General features: G+C 45.6%; 1 long non-coding RNA gene across 3 annotated transcripts in view; it reads right to left on the bottom strand.

The window, feature by feature from the left end:
• Positions 1-5,750: 5,750 nt before the first annotated feature.
• The window catches only part of LOC134943767 (uncharacterized), a 28,845-nt gene continuing 19,444 nt past the window's right edge, over positions 5,751-15,151 (bottom strand). The window contains exons 1-3 of one of the 3 annotated variants that reach the window (XR_010181738.1): positions 7,754-7,768; positions 6,580-6,793; positions 5,751-5,965 (exon numbers count right to left, since the gene is read on the bottom strand). This is a non-coding gene — a long non-coding RNA (uncharacterized LOC134943767). The other 2 variants (XR_010181737.1, XR_010181739.1) reach the window with 2 other exon arrangements.

Consider the following 15,151-nt stretch of genomic DNA (forward strand, 5'->3'; position numbering starts at 1 on the left):
ACGTCCCAGCTCTCCTCACAGATAGCAGCCTAATCCCCCAGGGAAGCAGTGAAATAATAAGCAGCAACTTCAGACAGGACAGAGAGCACCCAGCGGAGCATCTATCGGTATGAGCTTGAGGAGGAAGCTTTGGACTGGCATGGGGCGGAGCTTAGGTGGTCTAGGGGCGGGGCTTAGACGCATCCAGGGGTGGAGTTTCAGTCGGTAAGATAATGAATGTTCTGACTGGTCTGGGGCGGAGCTACAGCGGTTCCAGGGGCGGAGCTTCAGTTGGTAAGAGAATGAAGGCTCTGGATGGTCTAGGGGTGGAGCTTCAGCGTGTCTGGGGGTGGAGTTCAGGTGGGTCTGACTGTGCAGGAGAAGAGACTCAGAGACACGAGAGTCGGGACAGGTCATGCTGTGATCGGCATGTCTGCCAGGCGGGAGAGGAGTGAGCTGGCCTCTCTGTGTTGGTGACAGGAACAAAAATGTTCCTGCCACCACTGGCTGCACTGCCTGAGATGCTGTGGGCCTATTTTCAATGGGGGGCCTGGAGCTGCAGCTCCATCCGCCCCATTGTTAATCCGACCCTGGGTAGGCCCCACTGTCTGAGGGACCTGCTTCTTACATTAGGGAGGCAGTGCTGACTTTGTGTGTGCCGGACTGATAGAAGAGTCCTGATGATCACAGCCACTTACTGCCTCTAATTAACAGACAGCTGTACTTTTTTTATTCACTTCTGTGTATGAAATAAAGGAAACTCACAGCCGATGTAACTGGCACTGTCTGTCTCAGTCTGTCTGACTGAGTGCCAAACTGAGGAAAACACAGAGGGCCGGGGTCCCTGTCACAGACAGAGCAGAGGCCGCTGTGTTCCTGCCCCACCAAGGTACATGCCCCCTGTTCTCCAAACTGCGCAGGACATTGCGTTTGCACCCGTCACCCACTGTCTCTCCCTGTCAACCTCTCCCTGTCACCCACTGCCTCCCCATGTCACCCTCTGACTTCCCTTGCCTTTTACTGTCACCCTCTGACTCTCTCTGTCAGGGGTGGGGAACCTTTTTTCTACCGAGGGCCATTTGGATATTTATAAAATCCTTCGGGGGCCATACAAGTCTGCCCCCGCGCGCCAAAAAATGGGTGTGGCCAGTTAAAATGGGATGTGATACACATATGCCCCCAATAGTGCAGTGCCAGATCCACAATTGTCCCTACAGTGCCAGGTATACAAATGCCCCCACAGTGCCAGGTATACAGATGCCCTCACAGTGCCAGGTATACAAATGCCCCCACAGTGCCAGGTATACAAATGCCCCTCACAGTGCCAGGTATACAGATGCCCCCACAGTGCCAGGTATACAAATGCCCCCACAGTGCCAGGTATACAAATGCCCCTCACAGTGCCAGGTATACAAATGCCCCTCACAGTGCCAGGTATACAAATGCCCCTCACAGTGCCAGGTATACAGATGTCCCCACAGTGCCAGGTATACAAATGCCCCACACAGTGCCAGGTATACAGATGCCCCCACAGTGCCAGGTATACAAATGCCCCCACAGTGCCAGGTATACAAATGCCCCTCACAGTGCCAGGTATACAAATGCCCCTCACAGTGCCAGGTATACAGATGTCCCCACAGTGCCAGGTATACAAATGCCCCTCACAGTGCCAGGTATACAGATGCCCCCACAGTGCCAGGTATACAGATGTCCCCACAGTGCCAGGTATACAAATGCCCCTCACAATGCCAGGTATACAGATGCCCCCACAGTGCCAGGTATACAAATGCCCCTCACAGTGCCAGGTATACAGATGTCCCCACAGTGCCAGGTATACAGATGCCCCCACAGTGCCAGGTATACAGATGCCCCCACAGTGCCAGGTATACAGATGTCCCTACAGTGCCATGTATACAGATGCCCCCACAGTGCCAGGTATACAGATGTCCCCACAGTGCCAGGTATACAGATGCCCCCACAGTGCCAGGTGTACAAATGCCCCTCACAGTGCCAGGTATACAGATGACCCCCACAGTGCCAGGTATACAGATGACCCCCACAGTGCCAGGTATACAGATGCCCCCCCCGTCCCGCTTACCGCTCGTTTCGGCGGGGACACGGAGGAGAGCGCGGCTATGTTGGGCGGCGGCGTGTAAGACTTGAAACCAGCCGCCGGTTCGAGAGCCAATCAGAGCTCGCGGACCGGCAGCCGCGGCTCCTGATTGGCTGCCGGTCCGCGAGCTCTGATTGGCTCATGAACCGGCGGCTGGTTTCAAGTCCTACACGCCGCCGCCCGACAATAGCCGCGTTCTCCTCCGTGTGGTGACAGCTGAGACACGCTGCCGCCGGACTGTGCGGCGGCGTCTCACTGAGAGGAGCGGGTGGGCCGGACCAAACGGCTTTGCGGGCCTTATACGGCCCGCGGGCCGGAGGTTCCCCACCCCTGCTCTATGTCAAACTCTGCCTCCCCCTGCCTTACGCTATCACCCTCTACCTCTCCCTGTCACCCACTGCCAAGTGGCATATTTTGAACTTGGGTTGGGATAGAGTAGGGGGGCCCAAATTATATTTTTGCACCTGGGCCGACAAGTCTCAAGTTCCGCCACTGATTGCAATTAGGCGTATGCATACGCAAATTAGCGAATGCATCGGTGGGCGTCTTTTACTTTTCTGAGTGTCTCTTCACCTGCGTTTTTAAGCAAAAGCAGTTCTAAGATAATCGCTATTTCTGTCTCAATAGCGAGCCATTGCTGAATGAGGCCCTGTATCTGGTTAGCTACATGGCCAATTAAAGATACAGGTTTTTTCTCAGTAAGGACAATACGAGTTTGGAATTCCCTGCCTGAGAGAGTAGTAATGGCAGACTCGGTCAATACTTTTAAGTATGGGCTATATAAATTTCTAATCCATAAGGATATACAGGGTGGATTGATCACGTACTATAGTTATAATAAAATGAGGAAATACAACACAACGGCCGACTTTATCAACAGATAAAATTAGTCCTGAAATAATACAGAGTAGGAGAACACAAATAGGTTGAACTCGACGGACAAATTGTCTTTTTCCAACCTCATAAACTATGTAACTATGGGGGTAATTCAGAGGTGATCGCAGCAGCAAATTTGTTAGCAGATGGGCAAAACCATGTGAACTGCAGGGGGGGCAGATATAACATTTTCAGAGAGAGTTAGATGTGGGCAGGGGCGAATCCAGAAGAAAATGATAGGGGGGGAACCATGGAAGGGGCAAGTACATTTGCGTGCGGCTTCGGTGCATGTGAGGTGGCGCTTCTTATACAATGCCCACAGTTGTAGCGCTCATTGGCCCTCATTCCGAGTTGTTCGCTCGCTAGCTGCTTTTAGCAGCATTGCACACGCTAAGCCGCCGCCCTCTGGGAATGTATTTTAGCATAGCAGAATTGTGAACGAAAGGTTAGCAGAATTGCGAATAGAAATTTCTTAGCAGTTTCTGAGTAGCTCCAGACTTACTCCAACACTGCGATCAGTTCAGTCAGTTTCGTTCCTGGTTTGACATCACAAACACACCCAGCGTTCGCCCAGACACTCCCCCGTTTCTCCAGCCACTCCCGCGTTTTTCCCAGAAACGTCAGCGTTTTTCCGCACACTCCCATAAAATGGCCAGTTTCCGCCCAGAAACACCCACTTCCTGTCAATCACACTACGATCACCAGAACAATGAAAAATCTTCGTTAAGCCGTGAGTAAAATACCAAACTTTTGTGCTAATTTACTTGGCGCAGGCGCACTGCGAACATTGCGCATGCGCAGTTTGCGACTAATCGCTCGGTAGCGAAAAAAACTAACGAGCGAACAACTCAGAATGACCCCCATTATGCAATGTCGACTGTACTGGTAGTGTCCCTTATATAGACCCCATAGTAGTGGTGCCCCTTATGCAATGCTCGTATTGCCCCCAGTAGTAATGTTGCCTGTAGTAAAACCCCCAGTCATTTAGCGCCCTAGTAGTTATGCCCCCAGTGGTAATGCCTCTGCAATTATGACCCCAGTAGTTTACCCCTGCCCCCTTTAGTTTAGCCTCCCAGTGGTAATGCCCCCAGTAGTTTGCCTGCTTGTAGTTTAGCCACCAGTAGTAATGCCCCCCTGTAGTTTGCCCCATTGTAGTTTAGCCCCTGTAGTTATGCCCCCCTTGTAGTTTAGCCCCCAGTAGTAATGCCCCCAGTAGTTTGGCCCCTGTAGTTATCCCCCAGTAGTTATGCCCCCAGTAGTTTGGCCCCCCTGTAGTTTAGCCCCCAAGTAGTAATGCCCCCGTAGTTAAGCCGCCAGTAGTAATGCCCCTGTAGTTACGTCGCCAGTAGTAATGCCCTCCTGTAGTATGGCCCCAGTAGTTACCCCTTTGTAGTTGACCCCCAATAATTATGTCCCCCAGTAGATGCCCCCCAGTAGTTTGTCCCTCAGTAATAATGTCCTCCAGTAGTTTGCCCCCAGTAGTAATGTCCCCTAGGAGTTTGCCCCCAATAGATGACCCCCCAGTAGTAATGCCCCCAGTAGATACCCCCAGTAATAATGCCCCCAGTAGATGGCCCCCAGTAGCTGCCCCCAGTAGTAATGACCCCAATAGATGACCCCCCAGTAGTAATGCCCCCAGGAGATGCCCCCCAGTAATAATGCCCCCAGTAGTAATGGCCCCCCAGTAGTAATGCCCCTTGTTGATGCCCCCCCCAGTAGTAATGTCCCCCTGTAGTTTGCCCCCAGTAGATGCCCCCGCTGCATTAAGGAAGAAAAAAACATCATACTTACCGAGCCCCGTTCCCGCTTCCAGACCGCTGCAGTCCTCCTCTTGGCGTCCGCTCCTCAGCACTATGCGAGAGATGTCATGATTGACGTCTCTCCCATAGCGCACGCCGCACAGTGACAGCGCCGGAAGCCGGAGCTCAGTACTGAGCTCCTGCCTCCGGCTGCCGCTGCGCAGGGAGACGGGCGCCCGCTGGTAACACAATCTCAGCGGGCACCCATTATCTCCCTGTGCGGCGCCGGGAGGGGACGGGGGACGGAGGCCACAAATGACAGGGGGGGGCACGGGCCCGAGTGTCTCCCCCTCCCCTGGATCCGCCACTGGATGTGGGTGGATTATTTTGTTTCTGTGCAGGGTAAATACTGGCTGCTTTATTTTTACACTGCAATTTCGATTTCAGTTTGAAGGAACACACCCCACCCAAATCTCTCTCTGCACATGTTATATCTCCCCCCCCCCCCCCCTGCAGTGCACATGGTTATGCCTAACTGCTAACAAATTTGTTGCTGCGATCAACTCTGAATTAGGCTTAATATAACTATGTGACTACTATCTTGTCTGTATTATATTTCTTGATTATGTTTACAATTTGCATTTACTCATTTTAAAGCTGCTACTGTATTTTTCTTTAGCTTCTTATAGAATGTATGTGTTATTAGATTCAACTAGCACCAGCTGTAATATATTCTGCATAGCATTTATGCAACTTACTTGTATTGTTGTTGCTGTATGTTGTTTCCAAGTTTTTATTTTCATAACACATCTTGTTTTTGCCTATTTCGTTTTACTTTTTTATTTACCCATTTACCCACCTGCTTCACAAATTTACACACCTAATAAACCAAATTACCAACCTTCTATTACATTTGTTCCTTTACATGATACCCAAAAGTATTTCTTTATGCCCTGATATCCATATATGTTAGAAGGCAGCCAGTGAGAGCTGTATTTACCACTAAACCCCCTCCTTCCCAAGAATGAAGGCAGACAGTGAGAGCTTTTTTATTATTTTTTATTTATTTTTTTGATGCTGAAGAGACTGGAAAGATTACGCAAAAGCGTATGCCGAAAAGGAAGACTTCATTGTCCGGTTGTGTTTCATGTACATTCAGGTTTTTGGTATTTTGTTGCAGAAGAGTCAGTGAGCAGAGCGAAGGCGCAGGACGGCGTTCATCATTCAACATGGTGGCGGCGTCTGCGTCTGTAGCCTGCTATAATGTAAAATGAGCGTTTATTAGAGATGACTTGTTTTATGCTAGCTCACATATGAAGAAATTAATGGTTCCTAAAGTCTTTAGCGCTTCTTTTGCAGCCTAGAAAAGGGATTTATCAAGTAGCCATGTCGCCACATCGCTAGTTCTCTACATTTTGGTGGATTTGTTAAAGGCAAATCCACCGGAAAATAGCTACAAAAGCCTTGTTTCCTATTCCTGACATGCTCCAAGGGGTATATTTACTAAGCAGTTATGGGCACTCGGATTAAAACAGCAATAATATTAAATACAAATTGCGTCTGGTTTTGAATTTATTATTATTTTTCCATTTTAATTCTACTTACTCATAATATATTTCCAAATTGCCATCCCAATTTTTTACATGTTAAAAATATTGGTTATTATGAGTTCTCATTTAACAAACTGCAGAAAAAAAACAACAGAAAAAATCAATGGTTGTGACAGGTGACATTGCTTGAACCATAGACAGAATTACCTATATTGCCCGTCATCATTATAAGTATCCCCCCCAGGACTATAAAGATATTTCTATCCCCTCCATATTTAACCTACAATAGCAGTACAGTAACCTGGATAATATGAGGACTTACCTCTATGGTGGCTTTTTGGTTTCGGTGCCCTTCTGCGTCTTTGTCTTCTGTGTACGTGGCTAGGTCTGTGGACATGTCGTCTTCTCTTGGCATGTCTTCTGCCGGCATGAACTCTTCTTAGCTGAGCCATGGTTGTTGTTAGCTCTGGTCAGGGTCAGACTGATGAATGGGCTCTGGGCTCCCTGCTTTATACCCTGCTGCTGTTAGAACACCGCTGTGGAATTATGGTGATGTCACATGCAATGTATCAGGGCGTGTCAGGACTTGTCCTGGGGTGTTATGTTGTTGTTATTATTATTATTATTATTATTATTATTATTGTTATTAGCATCCTTATAATTCTTTATTTATATGGTGCCACAAAGGACCCAGAAGCGTTACAATTAACATAAACACAAACAGTATTGAACAAAACAAGAAATGGAGAATTACAGTACAAAACATTACAGAACAAAGACTACAGGGTTTATAAATATAATATGACTGTGCCATTAGTCATAATACCCAATAAACAGAGACGCTGAACCCAAAGGTTTGGTGCTTTTGTTGGCACTGAGGAATTGATGGTGTAAGTGAGGGAAAGAAAAGCATGTAAGGGAAGAGGGCCCTGCCTGTGAGGGTTTTCAATCTAAAGCGCAGTGGAGAGACAGTGAGTAAGAGGTCTATGTACTGAGCCCTAAAGAGAAATAAAGTACCATCCAAGCAGCTTCTAACTGCCATGTTACAAGCTGTGTTTGGAGAATGACAGTTAGGAGCTGGTTGGTTGATACTTTATTGCCATCCATTTTATCTCCCTCCAAGGCTTAGCAAATAGCTCCCTTAGTATACAGACCCCTCAGAGTGTTATGAACGTATATGGTCATAGGTTGCTGATGCATTGTCCAATCATGTGGGCCTGGCCTCTTTTTCTTGTGAAATTGGTACACCCCATTTATTGGGCGGTATTCAAATGATATATCACGCCCAATCTCCTATCTAAACTGATCCCGTTATCGCGCATATTGCGCCCATAGTAATCATGCTTAGCTGCGTAAAGAATTGGGCACCCTCGCTACCCCGGGGATAGCGAGATGAAATAATTATGCCACGCCCGTCAGCAGGAACATAATGGGTGTGGAAATGGGTGAACAGAATTGAATACCACCTATTGAGTCATGAAGTATGGTCTCTTCACCTGAGGGAAGATTGGAGAGAGAGATAAGCTGGGTACACACTGAGATGATATCGAGCCGATATGTAATTTCCGGTCGGATCAGAATAACATCGTTAAGATCGTCTAGTGTGTACTGGAGATTTGCATACTCCCGCGGTCGCATGTAATATCGTCTGGTTGGCCATAATGTATAACCGACTGGACAATATCCAATACAGCACCGTGCAGTGTAATGAAGGACAAACGTTGCGTATTGTTGGGCAAAATCTTATAGTGTGTATCTAGCTTAAGTGATAACTGTGTGAGACATCTGAACCATTTTTCAATTAATGAATTTATGAGCAGGGAAATTAATAATTAATAAAACATAATATTTTAATTATGCAGTTAAAATAATGCTTATGATATATTAAAGGATCAATATTATTTATAAATTAAATAACAGGGTCAATATTTCATTTTATGTTATTTGGGGCCACCTTCTTTCATTATTGAGGCACCAATTATATTGCACACATGTAGCACTACAAGTGCCAGCATGTATGTGCCTTCATCATTAATTTATTAGGATGGCTCCAATTAACATTATACATAATATTTGCCATATTAGTTAAGTTATAAATAATATTTAAATATGTTAAATATGATACTGGCTATTTAATTGAAATATTATTTTTGATTTAGAATTAATTTGCCTCAATCATAAATCCATAAAATAATTTTGCCTCATAAAATAGTTATTCATTGCTTTGAGTAAGTATTAGTTATGTCACTTTAAAACACATAGGGGCCGGATTCAAATCTTAACGCGCCCCCTATCTCCCGTCTAAAGTGATGGGAGATAGAGGGACGATATTCAAATGTCCCGTTATCAGACGATATTCAAATGTCCCCTGTTATCTCCCCTATCGCGCCCAGTACAATCAGGTTTAGGCACGCAAAGCACCTAAACCCGAATAAACTAATGGACGCGATTATGAAAAGACCCAGGTTGGTTTTGCCTTGTAAATATTTTCTGCTTTAACGAATTGTGCGAGTTCAGCCGAAAACTCAGAACTCCAGCCGTCTCACATTCCATTACAGCCGCCCATAGCCTGCAACTTGCACTTTTTCCATGTGCATCTACGTCTTCTTGCACTTCCCTTATTTTTAAAGATGTAAACATGATTGAGGACTGTGTATGCCAGGTGGCCGGGATGAGTGCTGGAATGGGCATGCAGAGGTGGGCAGTGGGCACGCAGATACGGCTGAAATACAGTAAAGGTGTGGTGTGGGCAGGGGTGGCTGCGAATTGCTACCAAACATATGCAATCTCATTTGCCTGTAGGGGCCTTACTTTTATGTGCTAACACTTTGGTGTAAGTTGCACATTGATAATGATGATGATGATGATGATGATGATGGTGGTGGTGGTGGTGATGATGATGATGAGTATGATGATTACAGCCTGTGTCTGATTAGACTTAAACATCTCAAACACACTAATTTATGCAAATACATTAAACTGCTGCAACACTTAGCAAAATGAAAATACAAAACACTCAACACCGATTTTACACAAATATAGTATGCTGCATACTCTGTTGGGGAAGGGGACTTTCACCAAAATATGGCAGCGTGCAGTTAGCAACATATGAATAATTTTATTATAAATAGTATACTAGTGCTCTATCACTAAATGTAAGTATTAAGCAAATGCAATCCATCATCCTGTACAAGTCCATACACAGCAGGATTGTAAACTGTGTTGTTTCCCAAAGCAACCAGTCAGAACTTTTCTTTCATTTTCTTACTTGTCTGTGTACTGCTTATGAAGAGAGAGATTACTTCATTGCTCTATGGAACTGTGCACACTATAATTTATACCACTTTGCCTGGACTAAATTGCACATACATGCCAGTCTTAGGGTCCAGGGCCAGATTAACAGTGGAAGCAGATGGAGCTGAAGCTTCAGTCTCCCCAACAATGACAGTATCCCCACAGGATCAGATGGAGACTGACAGTGTTGACAGATAAAAAAAAATCCTTCTAATAGACTGCCAGCAGCCACCAAGACTCCGCCCATTCAAATCCTGCTAGGCCGCTACCACACCAACCCCCTCGCACTTGAATTTCTCCATGGCAAAATCATAATACAAAGTCCCTTACCCACCGACGTCACACCCCCAACAGCCCCACTCCCCGGCGCTAGTCTCAAACTTGTATCAGAACACAATAGGCTCTTCATTAATTTCACTTTCTGGTTCGTATGGACCTTAAACTGGTATCATACACCATGTGCTGCCTACTAGATGAATGGCGTCATGAAGGGGCATGATTAAACCATTCTTGTAGTCCTTGCCCAGTCCATTTGATGACACCAATGGAGTCATTGAACCACACTCAGCTCTACTTTTTATACCTGGCCTCTGCAAAAGTATCAACAATAAAATTCAGCAATGTAATTTAACTTTATAAACTATAATGGGTCCTACACACTGCACGATTGGCCCTCAAGGTGCCCGATGGCCGATACGGATGACCTGGTGGCGGGGGGGAGGGTGACGGGGGGAGTGAAGTTTCTTCACTACCACCCCCCACCCCTCCCCACCCTCCCGTCAACCGGTACCATACCACTGCATGCCAATATGGACTATATTGTCCACAGAGGCAGAACTCTGGGAGGCAACGGAGTCATCTGCCGCCGGGCTCCTGCTCTGAAGGGGGGCTCTTCTCCTCCCATTCTGTGACACCATTGAAGTAAGTTAATTGATGGCTGCCGCTATACTTTCACTATATGAAGTTACTTCTCTGACAATTACACATAACTTCATATAGTTACAATTCTTATGCTTCCTGTACTGGAGCAAATAGCTCCATCAGTAAAGTGTCTGCTGTCAGTGGGTTCTAATCCTGGGTATGACTGCTAAGAAATGTGTGATTTAAAATAAAAGACAATGAAATGTATATATACAGTATATAAAAAAAAATCAGAACACACACACACGCACACATACATATATGCACACACACATACATACATACATATATTTATCTAAATATAAGGGGGGGTGGGGCAACTGGTATGAACTTGCCTCCGGGCAACTGTGATGAACTTACGCCACTGATTGTCCACATTGGCTTGCAGGCATAAACAAGCCGGCACCAACGATTAACGAGCGCGGGGCCGTGCATCGTTCATATTGATGCATACACACTGAAAGATATGAACGGTATCTCGTTCATTAATGAACGAAAATCGTTCATATCTTTAAGTGTAATTGGCCTATGTGTAGGGCCCACCATAAGTTGAAACAGATAACAAGTTACATTAAAAAAAATAAAATAAAAATGAAATATCTTTTCAGTTAGTTATAATATATCTCTGGGCAGTTGGGTTAATAAGTCGCCTGAGTAGCGCAGTGCTCAATATGATGCCGGGGAGAGAGAAAAGACAGACACAGAAAAGAATGTGTGATGCTTAAAGAAACAAGCATCCCTTTCATTTTCATTCTTTCCAGTTCAATGGCGTTCCAGGTCTAAGCACTAAGGCGAATGACGGGTGACTAAAGACGCCTTGGCAGCGATCTCTGGCTTTAGGCATTTGCGGACTCTTCAGAGTTGGATTATGGTGGATCATTGTTGTGCGGAGCGTAGCCTTACAGGACACATGAATCCACAGCAAGCATTGATCTGAGCATAATGGAAGGGCCAAAGGGACAAGCCCTATCTTCCTGGTTCCTAATGTTAGTTTTCGGCTTGGCTTTGTGAGAAAAGAGTAGGGGAGAGGAAACAGAGCAGGTTCTTAGAACCCCAAAGATTTATAGACCCTTTACCAGTAAAACCACTTCTATCCTGATTCTTCCCACACATAGGACATTAAAGGAAAATAAAAGGGTGACTGTTTAATAGTTGTGTTACCGTGAATGAGGATTGACACAAAAGAGACAATGGCAAAATATTTCTATTCATAAATCTGCGTTATACTTTGAGACTCTATGTGACTTTTTGGGACCTATGCAGACACACTGGGCCACATTCTATGAACATTTCCAAATATATTATTATTATTATTATTATTATTATTGTTATTATGGTTTTGCTTTTTTTGATTTATGGAAACATACATTGAAATCACAGATTAAACTGGATGGCATAAATCAGTGATAATGTAACTAACTAGAAAAGACACACCATCACAGAAATGTTAGAGAATTATAAACCTGGAAATATTTAAACTGGTTCTGCCGAATGTCTATCTGGTACAGTGTCGGACTGGGGTATGAAGGGCCCACTGGGGGAATGAAGTGATAGGGGCCCATATATACTTACTTAGGGGTGTGACCAGCCTACAAAGGGGGAGTGGCCAGCCTTCACAGAGGCTTGAAATGCATAATAGTCTTGTGCAGTGTAATACAACATATCTACCATGTATAATACAAGTGCACAGTCTGGAACCTGATCCATAGAGGAAGGAGTGGGCCCTCAGGCAGTGGGGCCTACCGGTGGTTTCCCTGGTACCCCTGTGGGCCAGTCCGAACCTTATCTGGTATACAGTTTTTATTTAGTTATTTAGGGAACTTCTTCAGGGCAACATGGAATTTTTATACATTTATGAACAAGTATCGGCTTACAACAGCCTAAAAAAATAACTGCACCTTGGAATACTTAGATTCAGGGTTATTGAGATCTAATTCCAAATTCCATGTTATTATTGTCATTATTATTATTATTTTTTATAAGACACCACAAAGGGTCCACAGTACCTTACAAAGGGGGTAATTCAGACCTGATCGCTGCTGTGCATTTTCGCACAGGGGGGCGATCAGATCTGAACTGCGCATGCGTATGCACCACAGTGCGCAGGCACGACGGACCGCAGCACCGGGCATCGGTGCCTAGTGATGGGATGGTGCAAAAAAAAGCGATCGCACAGTGATTGACAGGAAGAGGCCGTTTGTAGGTGGTAACTGACCGTTTTACAGGAGTGTCTGGAAAAACGCAGATGGGATCAGCCGTTTTCAGGGAGGGTGTCTGACGTCAGCTCTGGCCCCAATCAGCAGCAAACACTCGCAGCGGCAGAGTAAGTCCTGGGCTGTGCAGACACTGCACAAAATCAGTTTGTGCAGCTCTGCAACACATGCGATCGCACACTTGCACAGCGAATTCTCCCTCCCACTGTAGGCGGCAACTATCTGATCGCAGGGCAGCTACAATCGCTGCCTAGAGATCAGGTCTGAATTACCCCCAAAGTACATGACAGCTTACATGCTAGGTTTAAAAACACTTTTTTAACTGAGAATTTCTGCAATAAGAAAGGCTATCATAAACCCATTGTGGCTTTATTGTGTGTTATGTCAGCAGTTGTGCTTTGTCCTATAGGATAGTTGGGGGTGTGGTTATGAAAAGGTTATATAAGTCTTCCCTCCATCCCTTCCTTATTCTGATTGTTGTTTAACAGTCGGGTAACTTTTTGTGGCAGGAACGAAAGGCAGATCAGCGGCCTCAGGTATAGTTGCGTTGTTTGGGTGCACTCACCTTCATTATCACCCGTATCACCCAAACGGGCACAACACATCCTCTTTCATGGTGTGTTTTTATTTTATGATGGAAGGTCTAGTTGGAAACCTAATTTTGTGTGGTTAGAAAGGCATCCAGGCCGGTCACCGTGCATGAGGATGAAAAATGGCTGGATATCGCGATTAATGACTGATGGTCATTATTGCGGTATCCAACTACAGGCCATTTTGATCGTCCGAAATTGAACCTGCAATTGCAGGAACACACATGGAAACGGGGATAAGTCCCTGATCCCATGTGTTGTCGCTGCTCCGGTAGGCCACCTATCGTGGAATATGCTTAGGGTGCCTTAGGCAACCGTAGCATAATCCCCAATAAATGCCAGCATCGAGTGGAAGAGCGTGCCGCATCTGGGCTAATAGGTTAACCCTTTTTATTTCAGGCTAAGTTATTATTATTATTGTTGTTGTTGTTATTGTCATTTAAATGATGCACACACAAGACACACATCTGCTGTTAGGAGGTTTATACCGTATTTTTAAAGGACATTGCGTGGGAGTGTCGTCTTGTTTCTGGAGTAAAATGATACATCAGTAATGAAAAGTGAAAAACAGGAAAGGGAGAAATTAATGTTATGAGGAACTCTTGTAATCCTGGATGGGATTTTCTGTATCCACCTCTCCTTTGTGACATGAGAATATGCGGCTGTTCCGTGGCCAGCAAAACTACATCACATCCTAAAGTGATTCACAATGAAACAGCTGCGAGCGCCTCTGCAATATAACCAAGTCCCTATGTAGCTCACGTCTGGCCTGCATTAACTGGCGATCACATCTGCAGCCAACTCTCCATCACTCTGTATTTTCCAGGGGATGCTCTGTAATAGAACTTCATCCTTATCATCCCCCCTGTGAGATATCCTATGAGAATGTCAGGGGTTGCGGCCAAAACACAAAGAAAGCACTGCCAAACTGTAATGAAACAGGCATTGCGTCAGAGGTAAAGTGCTCATCTTTTCATTTGATTTGTTCATTCTTAAATGTCTATCCATCAACCTTGGCCGTGTTTTGACAGCACGTGAATATTTTGGAATGTGATGTTTAATATTTGGAATACAGCCGACTGAATTATTACATATTTCTATTCAGTTCCAGTATTCCAATCATATTAGGATATTATTGGTAGAATGATAATGATAGTGTTGCAATGGGGTGGTATTCATGTGACCGGCGGTCAGCAGACCGACAGTCACATGACCTCCCCCAAAATCCCGCCCCCTCACTATCCCAACGGTCAGCATGCCGACCAAAAGGGACTATTTCCACTCGTGGGTGTCCACGACACAGAGTGGGAATAGAACCCGTGGCGACAGCAGGTCGCCACCGAACCTGCAGTGCACTCGCCCCTCCCAGCCAGGATCCCGGCGTCGGTATGCTGCCGGGATCCCGGCGTCGGTATGCTGACCGGCGGTCAGGAGACCATCGGTCAGCCATACCACACCCTAGAAATGTGGCCCTGGGATAGTGTAATGAAGAATAATGAATACAAGGCAAATAAACAAGCATGCACTAAGGATCATTTCTCAAGCAATAACGTGTGTGTCCATGGTTCTAAAGCATGTGAGTTAGCACTTCATGGCAGCGATGTCGGAAAGGTGAATATGGGAGGAGCTTGGCAGATTATGGTCTTCCTACCTGTATGTTGGATATGCAGAGGAATAAATGGGAGATGTACTAAAGCTGGGTACACACTGAGATGGTATCGGGCCGATATGTTGTTTTTTGATAAATTGAAACGACATATTGGGCATACCGTTCAGTGTGTATACCCGATATACAGGTGCCCGCGGTCGCTAGTGACTTTGCCTGGTCAGCCTTGTTGCATGGTCAACCAGGCGATAACGCTAGCGACATGGCGTA

The sequence above is a fragment of the Pseudophryne corroboree genome, chromosome 7 (genome assembly GCF_028390025.1).
Source record: "Pseudophryne corroboree isolate aPseCor3 chromosome 7, aPseCor3.hap2, whole genome shotgun sequence".
Lineage (NCBI taxonomy): Eukaryota > Metazoa > Chordata > Amphibia > Anura > Myobatrachidae > Pseudophryne > Pseudophryne corroboree.